This window comes from Nomascus leucogenys, chromosome 2 (genome assembly GCF_006542625.1).
Source record: "Nomascus leucogenys isolate Asia chromosome 2, Asia_NLE_v1, whole genome shotgun sequence".
NCBI lineage: Eukaryota > Metazoa > Chordata > Mammalia > Primates > Hylobatidae > Nomascus > Nomascus leucogenys.
The window spans coordinates 121,453,861-121,467,442 of record NC_044382.1 but is presented as its reverse complement, the minus strand read 5'-3'; positions in this window follow the sequence as shown (position 1 = coordinate 121,467,442).

The following is a 13,582-nucleotide window of genomic DNA, read 5'->3' as shown; positions in this document are numbered from 1 at the left end:
GAGAGAACTGGCTTCACCAGTTCCAGTTTGTACCCAGTTGCCTAAGGACTGGGGTCATCAACATCTTGATATTCCTGTAAACAACCTGTGGCATACAAGCATGCCACAGCACAGTGGTCTGGAGACTGCTCTCTTCTCATCTATAAAATTGACCTGGTAGAGTAATATAGTCTTAAAATATAACCAACATGATTTTATTATTGATGCTAGGGATATTTCCTCCCACCCTTTGCCCCTTCATCACCCCTACTTTGCCAGCCCTCCATCCCTTTCTCTCTTGTTCAGCCAGGTCATTTGGGGTATGTTATTTGGGGGAATATTGACTTTAGTTGGTTTCGGTTCTCTGACACTGGAAGAAGTCACATAGTAATATACCAGTAAGTTGCCAAAAAGGATCCTGAGCCCTGCTGCTCTTGGGGAGAACAAAACAAAAACCCTGAATGGTGTGGGAGATCGTGGAACAGAATGGCCTGTGCTGCTTTCCCAAGGGAAGGCCAGAGAGGCAGCCCAGGAAAGAAGGTAGTGTGGTGTGCCTAGGCAGGTGACGCTCAGTGTGGTCTAGAGCAGCAGAGGGTTCCTGGTGCCCAAGAGGTGTCCTGAATTGGCAGAGAGATATGCCAGACCTCAAGGAATCGCACAGTTGAGAATAAGCAATGAATGACTTAACGGTGACTTATGTTGTTTGACCACCAAGGATCAGAAACTCTTTCCCACACTTACTAATGCCTTGATACTCCATAAGTCCCCCAGAACTTAGAAGCAAGCCTAGGGAAGAGTGGTGGCCCCTGAATTAACTGAGGTTAATTACAGAGAAACTAAGTTCTTTCATATCTAAATCTATGGAATAAAATTTGTACTTAAGTAGTTGTAAAACTACTTCCAGTGCTATCATTTTATATACATATCATAATATATATATCGAAAAATTGGTATTTTTCTATACCCTGTATATGTATCTACCTGTCTACATAGTAATCAGCTTAAATGTATATTAATATGGTTAGCCACAAGGTGACACTAGAAAGCTATCTTTTGCTTATGGTTCTAGGTCTTGACCGTCATGGATATTCATAAACGGCTTCTATGAAGTATTGTATTAACAGTAGTAATCCCTTCCAGGGACATTTTCATTTTAATAAGGGAGATGGCAGCAATTAGGTTAATAGGAGGCTATGTTCGTATTTTAAAATCATAAAAGTAAGACTCTCTGGAAGAGGCTATCAACTAGTTTTTATTCTTGCTCTTTTTACCCACTCTCATGTGATAGGATATCCCAATCATTACAAAAAATATCAAACACTAATTTATTCAACATCCATAAATAAAAAATCTAAATAGATATAGTCTGTTAGATCTTACAGCTTAAAATTTAAATGACTATTTTTACAGAATGTGCCTCAAAAACATCCAGAACATCCCCCAAACACTAAAAGCTCAGTGCAAAAATGTGAATACAGTAGGTCAGCAAATACATTGTGTAACTCACTAAGCAATTGCTATCTCATGTTGGGGATGACTGAGAAGAGGAGGAAAACCATCTCTTTCAGGTAGTCTTGCTTATTTGATAAAGGAGATACAATTTAAAGGATCGCATAGGAAAATAGGAAGAAAAGGTTTGGAAAAGCTCACAGGGAAGAACTTTTTTTTTTTTTGAAACAGAGTCTCGCACTGTTGCCCAGGCCGGAGTGCAGTGGCGCCATCACAGCTCACTGCAAGCTCTACCTCCTGGGTTCATGCCATTCTCCTGCCTCAGCCTCCTGAGCAACAAGGACTACAGGTGCCCGCCACCACACCCAGCTAATTTTTTTGTATTTTCAGTAGAGACGGGGTTTCACTGGGGTTTCACTGTGATAGCCAGGATGGTCTCGATCTCCTGACCTCATGATCCACCAGCCTCGGACTCCCAAAGTGCTGGGATTACAGGCATGAGCCACCACACCCAGCCCACGGGAAAGAACTTTCTAAGCAAAGGAGTAGTATATAAAAGTATCATGTCACAATCTCGAAAGCCCCTCATTGAGAACACAGAAAGGTAGGTTGAAGGGACCAAAGAAGAAAGCAGTGACACTAAATGATCAATGTGGATCTAGTCTATGGTCGGATAGCAGAGGAAATTTACCTACTGGGAAGTGGAACCATTGCATGGTTTTGAAGACAGGAGGGATATAAATTTGTCCATTGGCATATGTCCATATGGAATTTTAAGGAAACCATGCTCTTAGGATGCATCAAGGGTAGGATTTTAAAAATCAAGTGTAGAAATGATGACACTTTAAAGAATTTAACTGTGGTAGTAAAAAGAATCAGGTGAGAATTTATGAGAGGATGCTGCAGAGCCGGGAAAATGAAGACCCCTAAGTTTCTCCTTCAGGAGACTTTTAAGAAGAACTCGGAGATGAAGAGGGAGAGTCTATGCATGGAGCTGTCTCCTGGGACCCTCTGAAGAGAACATCAAAAACCCACTGAAAACAAAAAGGTTATTGCTAAATATTTAATGTTTCTGTTTTATGAAAGTTCAGTTTTTAAAGCATAGGCAAAATTTACCCATGCAGATAGCTAAAGAGGAATTGAATACATTTTTCTGTTGCTTGACAGTGTTTTCATATCCCACAAAATAAGGATTTTATTTTCCCCAGGGCACACTTAGTATTTCGTAAATATAGTACTTTATTTCTTACTGATATTTTTCTTCAAAATATTCACAAGCAAAATCCTGGTAATCACTGAATTGGGGTGGTGGTTATACCGGTCTTCTTTATACTATTCTTTTTTACTTTGGGGTATGTTTGAAAATGTTGACAATTTTTTTAAAAATCGTTAAGAGTCTTTCTAGCCCCAAAATGTATCAAGTTAGTAAACCTACTTATGCATTTGGGATAGGTTAAGAAAGAAGTGTTCTTTCAGGATATGCAACTACCTGGTTTGATTGGATCATCCAAAAGTAGTCAACTCCAGCAACAGCAACAAAGAAAAACCAGCCTGGCATTTGGTCAGGGAGGAATACTGTTCAGGAATACTCCCTTGGTAGATGTTTTGGGCATATTTCTTTCATGTTTAATTTAGCAAATTGACTCATAACTAACACTGAAAAGGAAAGAGACCACATGATTAAAAGAAGATTATATTAGTCACTTCAGGCTGCCATCACAAAATACAATAGACTGGGTGGCTTAAACAACAGAAATTTATTTTCAGCAGTTCTGAGGGCTGAAAAGTCCAAGATCAAGGTCTGGGAAAGTTCAGTTTCTATAGAGAGCCCTTTTCCTGGCTTGCAGATGGCTGCCCACTTGCTGTGTGCTTACATGGCCTTTTCTTGGTGCTTGCACTCAGACAGCTTGCTCTCTCATGTCTCCTCTTAAAAGGGCACCAATCCTGTCATAAGTGTCCCACACACTCAAGTGTCTCAACTTGAGTCTCTCAACTAACAGTAATTACCTTCCCATCCTCAAGTACCTTCACATTGGAGGTTAAGTCTTTAATATATGAATTACGGGGGTGGGGACACAAACATTCATAACAGAGATGTCAGGGACTTCAGAGTTATGTGCTAAGATGCACGTGGACACCACCTGACTCACGTCTCCCCAGTCTATTCCCCAAACTTAATCACATCATCTTCCCTTTGCTGTAATGACTGGTCCATCACACAGGGTAACGGGGCCCCAAGAGGTGCACTGGAGTCACATTGATGCCTCCACACTCTTCTTCAGCCCCTTCCTCTCCTCTGGCCCATAAGACCTATTTAATAGACTGTTCCCACAAAGTTCCAGTCAATACTAAGGACTGAGTCATCTTCCAGGGACATTTCCACTTTAACACAGGAGTCTTAAAGAGGAACCTCCAAAATGCAAAGAAACAAAGCTCTTGTAATGTAATTTCCGGAAATGCTACAGCTAGTGAGGAGTTTGCAAATGGGATTCCATCTCATTATGCCCTGAATCACTGCATGGAAGTGGCCACTACTCTCTGTTTGTGAGACTAATCCATGTCAAGAATTAGGTAGCACATGAGCAGAGGATAGTTTTGACTTATTGGTTATTCTCCAAAGTGAATTCTCCAAATGAGCAAGTGAAATTTTAACTACGGCAAATAAATCATAGAATTTTAGAAATAGAAGGAACCTTTCGAATTCAACTGGATCATTTTACAAACGAGGAAGTGAAAGTATAGCTTGGCTGGGTGTATTGCTGAAGACTGTGTAGTTACATGAAGATCAAAGACTAGAATACTTTTTATGACACCATTTCACATCGTTGCTCCAGTTCTGCCCCATATCATTAGATATCAAGATCAGCTTCTGGCAGCACACCCTTAGTCTAGACCAGTTAGCAAAGAGGTGGTCAAGCAAGCCACTTCTTCACCAGCAACCCTTTAATTTATGAGCCTTAGGCAACCACTTTTGCACATTTCATGCTGTGTTGGGTCTCAAAAATTGGTTTGTGGCTTCCTTTTCAAATAAGTCACACATATTGAATTGCCAACTGTTACCACCATACCTTTTGTATTCATAATTCACAAATGTAGGCAACCTCTAGGTAGGTTCAATCTTACTGTCTCCATAACGATCAACACACAACTGAAAAAACAAGCACCCGTCTCTTACCTTCACAGACTCTTGAGAAGGTCCCTGACATTAGAGAGATTTATGGGGTCAATGGACAAATGCTAGAATTTAATAAATGCTTAAGATACAAAGCCACTGTATCTATCTCTTGGATCCCTTCTGATTGCCCAGTGTGGAAATCATGGTTCTTGCAACTTCAGGACTTGGCTGCTGAGAGGAGCCAAGAATGTGGAAACAGTGCAGCCCATTTATTGCTTCCATGTTGGTCTGAGGTTATGGGAAAAACAGGTACTATCAGCCCATGGTTGGATTAATAACAAGGAAGAGCATTAAAGCTATTTTGAGACTTTTTTTCAAGTTTGCACTTTGGAAAATTTCAAATCTCAAGTAAAGAGAATAATGGCTGGACACGGTGGCTCACGCCTGTAATCCCAGCACTTTGGGACGCTGAGGTGGGTGGATCATCTGAGGTCAGGAGTTCAAGACCAGCCTGGCCAACATGGTGAAACCCTGTCTCTACTAAAAATACAAAAATTTGTTGGCCATGGTGGCTCATGCCTGTAATCCCAGCTACTCACGAGGCTGAGGCAGGAGAATCACTTGAACTCGGGAGGCGGAGGTTGCAGGGAGCCAAGACTGTGCCACTACATTCCAGCCTGGGTAGCAAAGCAAGACTCCGTCTCAAAAAAAAAAAAAAAAAAAGAGGACAGTGAATCTCCATGTACCCATCATCTAGCCTCAACAGTCTGCCATCCTTGACCCAGGTGTACCTCCACATGCTTCCTACCCTTACTCAATTATTATCATTTTAAAGTAAAATGTATATACATTGAAATGCACAATTGTTAGTTATACAATTCAGAACTGGACACCCTGTGTAGCCCACACTCCTATTGTCTCCTTTTGGGTACACTTAAAATATATATGTCAGTAGATAAGGAAATAACTTACAACTTTTCAGCTGTTCTCATTTTCAAATCATGAGGTATTCTTGGAGGTGTTCCTCACTTGAGAAGTTCTTCCCTTGTGCCTCCCCTCATCCCACCTTAACACTGGAAGATCAAGCCACATTTGTCTCTGACATTTGTTTCTCACACTGTTTGCCTCTGCACATTGGCTCCAGATGTCTACCTGACTTCTTAGACTTGATAATCCAAATGAGATTTCCAATAATTTATTCACTGGCTCTAACCATCTAAGATAAAAACCCTTCTCCAATCCCCTCCCAGAACTCAGCAGCCTAACTCACTCTTGATTGCTTTGCCTGGTAGAGGAGATAAATGAAGCAGGTTAGCCTTCTTGGTCCACCGGGGGAACACCCTGGAAATAAGAAAGAGAATGGGAGGTACAGAAATAAGATGCATTCCTTCCTAATCAGCCCAAGTATACTGAATAGAAGGTGAATGAAATAGAGAGAAATAAGGGTAACGCCTCAAGTCATTCCTGATCAAAAGTAAGGAAAGAAAAATAAAGCTTCTTAGCTAAGAGTGTCAAAGTGATTGTTCTTGCTATAAGTATCTTTCCCCTAGAGCAGTGCATGTTAGACAGATACACAACCAGATATACACAGTTTTTATTGTGTCCAGAAAAAATACACGCATAAATGAAAAGGTTTTATGAAACAATATGTGACACTGCCAGTCCTGTGAGGAATACATTCCAAGAGCCCCAGTGGATGCCTAAGACTGAGGATGGTATTGAACCCATATACATTTTGCTTTTTCTATACATACATACCTATGATAAAGTTTAATTTATAAATCAGGCACAGTAAAAGATTAACAATAACTAGTAATAAAATAAAACAATGATAACAATATACTATTCACAATTTCATGATTAGAAGACTCATTTTTACTGTAGATCTTTGCAACCTCAGCATATGATTTTTGTTTTCATTCCGTAAGTTGAGAACTTTTACCTTTTCACTTAAACGAAGCACTTTACGGCTTTACTTTGGCGTATCCAAATTGCCAGCATCCCTACTCTTGCACTTTGGGGCCATTATTAAATAAAATAAGGATTACTTGAACACAACCACTGTGATACCACGACAGTCGATCTGATAACCTAGATGGCTAAGTGACTAATGAGTGACTAGTGTATACAATGGGATACCACTGACAAAAGGGAGGATTCACTTCTCAGGCAGGACAGAGCAGGGCAGTGCAAGATTTCATCATCAGAACTGTACACAATTTAAAACTTATGAATTGTTTATTTCTGTAATTTTCCATTTAAGATTTCTGGACCATGGTTGACCATGGAAAGCGAAACTGCAGATAAGGAAGGACTATCGTACTAAGTTAAATATATGCAGATATTTTATATTTCTGTAGTTCATGTTCTTTTTTTTCTCTAGTTCATGTTTTTAAAAGCCTGGCCACCACTTACTAAAATGATTTTGCAACCCCCTGATGGGTTGCAAACTGCAGTCTGAAAACCACTGCCCTAAAGATTTGGCATAAGATGTTGAAAAGGAGCTCTTTTCTCTGGAGTTCTTGGCCTCACCGTTTCCTTCACTAGAAACCCGTTTGATCCTTCACAAAGTATGGTTGCTCAGTTTAAATCCAAGATACCTATGTTCATTACAAGAGATGATATTTAGCTAGGGATTATGTAAAGTCAACCAACATATAACACCTGACAGGCATAAGGCTCCTGTTTATAGCCAGCCCCACCTACTAGAGCTAGGGTAGAGGTGGCTGGAAAGCCTGTCATCATGTGAGGTACTGAGAGAGTGATGACGATGCATATCCCTGCACACACTCAGCCTGCCTCACGTAGTCCCTATTGTGTTTGCCACATCCTTTAGTTCCAAGAAGAAATGCAAGCACATTAAAAATAAGAGGTGCTGTGTATGCAAAGAAAATACCAGGCCCCCTCTCCAGAGATTTGAATCTAAACCCTGTATGGCTAACTTCCTATATCTGAACCCAGAAAGAGAAATAGAAAACATTTTAAAAGGAGGATCTGATGTTATCTGATATCCAGCAATAAATGTCTTAAAAAATCATGATGTACAGCCTGATCCAGTTTTATAATACTAAAAATTATAATGGCTATGTTTCATTGGGCTCTTCCCAGTGGTCCAGTGTGCTTTGCATTATTTCCTGGAATTTAGTAGTACCTCTGTGAAATAAGTGATACTATTACCCCCATTTTACAAGTGGAAGAGGGAAACAATGAGTGTCAGTTGGGGCCCTAAGACCTACAGCAGTAATGGAGATTGTTATTTTTCCCAATAAACTTCCTCTTCTAAGAGTGCCCCTGAGGCCAGGAGCAGTGGCTCACACCTGTAATCTCAGCACTTTGAGAGGCTGAGGTGGAAGGATCACTTGAGCCCAGGAGTTCGAGACCAACCTGGGCAACATAGCAAGACCCTGTCTCTATTTAAAAAGAAAAGAAAAAAATGAAAATAAAAGAGAGCTCCAGAAAGAGAGGCCCACTGGAATCATGGAGGAGCTGCTTCCCAGACATACACAAAGAAGTGGGTTCAAATAGCTCAAGATGAACTGTGATGAACATTAAGGTGCACCACCAAGTTCTCCCTTCAAGAATGGACTTTTTGGGGTAGGTAGAGCATGATGGCTGATTAGAAGCCTTTAGCAATTGTCACTTCCACAGAAACATCAAATTGAACAACTACCTACACAAAAAAAGTAACTTCATAAGAACCAAAAATCAGATGAGTAATCGCAGTAACTGATTTTAACATCATATTAAGGAAACATGCACTGTTAAGAGGAAAAGAAAGACAGTCTTGAATCCCCTACGCCACCCCTCCCTCATCCCATGGCAGCAGCTATTTGGTGTGGAGAGAGAATCTGTGTATTTGGAGAAGGGAGAGTGCAGTGATAGTGGGACTTTCTTTTGGAATTCAGTGCTGCCTTGTCACAGGAATGTCTATTTTTTGTGGAAACATGGGGCAGAACTCAGCTGGCACACTTGAAGGGAGCATTTAGATCAGCCCTAGCCGGGGGGAATCACCCCTTCCAGCAGTTGCAACCTGAGTTCCAGCTAGCCCCATCACTGCAGGCTAAAGCTCTGGGGCCCTAAAAAATTTGAAAGGCAATGTAAGCTACAAGGATGGCAATTCCTGGGCAGATCTTGGTGCTGACCTGGGCTCAGAGCCAGTGGACTTGGGTTATACATGACCGAGTGAGACAGTTGGGATGACTAAGGGAGTGCTTGCATCACCCCTCCCCAACCCGAGGAGGCACAGCTCACAGCTTCAAGAGAGACTCCTTCTTGGGGAGGGGAGAGGGAACAGTAAAGAAGACCTTGTCTTGCAACCTCAACACTAGCTCAGCCACAGTAGGGTAGAGCACCAGGCAGAGTTGTGAGGCCCCGTAGCTCCTGGATGACATTTCTAGATATACCCTAGGCCAGAAGGGACCTGCTGCCTTGAAAGGAAGATACCAGTCCTGGCAGCATTCAACACCTGCTGACTAAATCAGCAGTAGTAGCCAGGTTGTACTTGCCATGGGTTTTAGGTGAGACTCAGAACCATGCTGGCTTCAGGTGTGACCCAGCACCTTCCCAGCTGTGGTAGCTAAAGGAGAGACTCCTTTTGTCTGAGGAAAGGAATTGGAATAATATGAGGACCTTGTCATATAGCTTGGGTACCAGCTCAGCCATAGTGGCATAGAGCAAGCAGATACCCAGGGTCCCTGATTCCAAGTCTTGACTCTTAAAGATTTTTTGGATGTGGCCTGGGCCAGAGGGAAGCCACTTCCCTGAAGGGAGAAACTAGGCCTGGCAGCATTTATCACAAGCTAACTCAAGAGCCCTTGGGCTGTGAATGAAAACTTGTGGTAGCCAGGCAGTACTTGTTATGGGCCTGGGTGGTGGTGGCCATGGGGAGAGAGTCCTCTGCTTGAGGAAAGGGGAGGGAAGAGTAGAAAGGACTTTGTCTTACAACCTGGGTGTCAGCTCAGCTACAGTAGAATAGAGCACCGGGTAGATTCCTAAGTTTCCTGGTTCTAGGCCCTGGTTCACAGATGGCATCTCTCGACCCACCTGGGGCTGAGTGGAACTTGCTGCACTGAGGGACACAAGCCTGGCTGTATTTGCTGCCTACTGACTGTAGAGCCCTTGGGCCTTGAGTGAACATGTGTGGTAGCCAGGCAATGGTCCCTGCAGGCCTTGGGTGAGACCCTGTGCTGTGGGTCTGACCCAGGGCAGTCCCAGCGGTTGTGGCCGCAGTGGTGCTTGTGTCACCTCTCCCTCAGCTCCAGACGGCTCAGCACAGAGACAGACTCTATTTGTTTGGGGGAAATTAAAGGAAGAAAACAAGAATCTCTGCCTGGTAATCCAAGAATTCTCCTGGATCTTACCCAAGACCACCAAGGCAGTACCTCTGTGAGTCTGCTGTGAGTCTGCAAGAGTCACAGTGCTACTGAGCACTGGGGTGCATCCTAATGCAAATATGGCTGCAGTGACGAAAGACTTAGATAACAACACCAAAATCCCTTTGAATACTTGGAAAGCCTTCCCAAGAACAGGTATAAAGCAGCCCAGACTCTGAAGACTGCAATATATACCTAACTCTTTGATTTTCAGAAACTGATGAACATCCACAAGCATCGTGACCATGCAAGAAAACATAACCTCACGAAATTAACTAAATAAGTCACCAAGGACCAGTCCTAGAGAGACAGGGATATGTGACTTTTCAAAAAGAGAATTCAAAATAGCTGTTTTGAGGAAGCTCAGCAAAATTCAAGGTAACACAGAGAAGGAATTCAAAATCCTATCAGATAAGTTAACAAAGGGATTAAAATAATTAAAAACAAGCAGACATTCTGGAGTTGAAAAAAGCAATTGACATACTGAAGACTACATCAGAGTCTCTTACTAGCAAAACTGATCAAGTAGAAGAAAAAATTAGTGAGCTTGAAGACAGAACTATTTGAAAATACACAGTCCAAGGAGACAAAATAAAAAAGAATAGGAAATGATGGAGAACATCTACAGGATATAGAAAATAGTCTAAAAAGGGAAAATCTAAAAGTTATTGGCCTTAAAGAGAAGGTATAGAAAGAGAGAGAGAGAGAGATATTGGGGCAACGAGTTTATTCAAAGGGATAATAACAGAGAATTTCCCAAACCTAGAGAAAGATATTAACATTCAAGTACAAGAATGTTACAGAACATCTAGCCGATTTAACCCAAAGAAGACTACCTGAAGGCATTTAATAATTAAACTCCCAAAGGTTAAGGATAAAGAAAGGATCCTAAAAGCAGGAAGAGAAAAGAAACAAATAACATACAATGGAGTCCAATATGTCTGGCAACAGACTTCTCAGTGGACACCTTACAGGCCAGGAGAGAGTGACATGACTGCTGAAGGACAAAAATTGTTGTCCTACAATAGTATATCCAGTAAAACATAAAGGAGAAATAAAGACTTTCTGAGACAAACAGAAGCTGAGGGATTTCATTAAAACACAAAACATGTCCTAGAAGAAATGGTAAAGGGAGTTCTTCAATCTGAAAGAAAAGGATATTAATGAACAGTGAGAAATCATCTGAAGTATTACAAAACTCACTGGTAATAGTAAGTACACAGAAAAACAGAATATTAAAACACTGTAATTGTAGTGTGTAAAGTACTCATGATTTGAGTAGAAAGACTAAAAGGTGAACCTATCAGAAATAATAACTATGACTTTTTAAGGCATAGACAGTATAATAAGATATAAACAGAAACAGCAAAAAAGTTAAAAAGCGGGGGATTAAAGTATAGAGTTTTTGTTAGTTTTTGTTTGCTTATTTGTAAGTTTGTTTATGCAGTCAGTGTTAAGTTGTCATCAGTTTAAAATAATGGGTTATAAGATATTTTCAAGCCTTATGGTAACCTTAAATTGAAAGACATACAACAGATATACAAAAAATAAAAGCAAGAAATTAAAATACACCACCAGAGAAAATCACCTGCACTAAAAGGAAGATGGAAAGGAAAAAAAGAAGCTAGACAAGACCAAAATCAACCAGAAAACAAATAATGAAATGGCAGGAGTAAGTCCTTACATATCAATAATAACATTGAATATAAATGGACTAAACCCTACATTCAAAAGACATAGAGTGGCCAAATGGATAAAAAAAAGAAGATCCAATGATCTCTTGCCTACAGGAAACACACTTCACTTATAAAGACACACATAGACTGAGAATAAATTGATAGAAAAGATATTCCATGCCAATGGAAACAAACAAACAAAAAAAGCAGAAGTAGCTATACTTACAACAGGCAAAATAGATTTCAAGACAAAAACTGTAGGAACACAAAGAAGGTCATTATATTTTGACAAAGGGGTCAATTCAGCAAGAGGATACAACAATTGCAAATATATGTACACCCAATACTGGAGCACCCAGATAGATAAAGCAAATACTATTAAAGCTTGAGAGAGAGTGAGAGAGAGAGAGAGAGACCCAAATACCATAATAGCTAGAGACTTCAACACCCCACTTTTAGAATTGGACAGATCATCTAGACAGAAAATCAACAAAGAAGCACTGGACTTAATCTGTACTACAGACCAAATGGACCTAATAGATATTTAGAGAACATTTCATCTAATGGCTGCAGAATACACATCCTTCCCCTCAGCCCAGGGATCATTCTCATGGATAGACTATATGTTAGGACACAAAAGTAGTCTTTAAAAATTCACGGATATTAAGTTATATCAGATATCTTCTCTGACCACAATGGAATAAAACCAGAAATCAACAACAAGGAATTTTGGAAACTATACAAATGATTGGAAATCAAACAATATGCTCTTGAATGATCAGTGGGTCAGTGAATAATTTAAGAAAGACATTTTAAAAATTTCTTGAAACAAATGTAAATGGAAACACAGCATACCAAAACCTGTGGGATACAGGGAAAGTGGTACTAAGAGGAAAGTATATAGCAATAAGCACCTACATCAAAAAACTAGAAAAACTTCAAATAAACAACCTAACGATATATCTTAAAGAGCTAGAAAAGCAAGAGTAAATAAAACCCTAACTTAGTAGAAGAAAATAAATCATAAAGATCAGAGCAGAAATACATGAAACTGAAACAAAAAAATACAAAAGATCAACAAACAAAAAGTTGTTTTGAAAAGATAAATAATGTCAACAAACCTTTAGCTAGACTAAGAAAAAGAGAGAAGACTCAAATAAATAAAATCAGAGATGAAAAAGGAGAGATTATTACCAACACTGCAGAAATTCAAAGGCTCATTAGAGGCTACCATGAACAACCATATGCCAAAAAATTGGAAAATGTAGGATAAATGGATAAATTCCTAGACACATGCAACCTGCTAAGATTCAACCATGCAGAAACTGCAAACCTAAGCAAACCAATAACCAATAGGCAATAATATTTAAGCCATAATAAAAAGTCTATCATTAAAGAAAAGCCCAGGACCCAATGGGTTCAGAGCAGAATTTTACTAAACATTTAAAGAACTAATACCAATCCTACACAAACTATTCTGAAAAATAAAAAAGAGGAGGGAATACTTCCAAACTCATTCTACAAAGCCAGTATTACTCTGATACCAAAACCAGACAAAGACATCAAAAAAGGAAAACTACAGGCCAATATCCCTGATGAACATTGATGCAAAAATCCTGAACAAAATACTAGCATATTAAATTCAGCAACACATCAGAAAGTTCATTCATCATAACCAAGCAGGATTTATCCCAAGATGCAATGATGGTTGAACATATGCAAGTCAATCAATGTGGTACATCATATCAACAGAATGAAGGACAAAAACCATGTGATCATTTCAACTGATGATGAAAAATCATTTGATAAAATTCAACATCCTTTTATGATAAAAAAAAAACCTTGAAAAACAGAATAGAAGGAACATACTTCAACATAAGAAAAGCCATATACAACAGACCCACAGTTAATATCACACCGAATGGAGAATACTGAAAGCCCTTCCTGGAAGATCTGGAACAAAACAAGTATGCCCACTGTCACCACTGTTA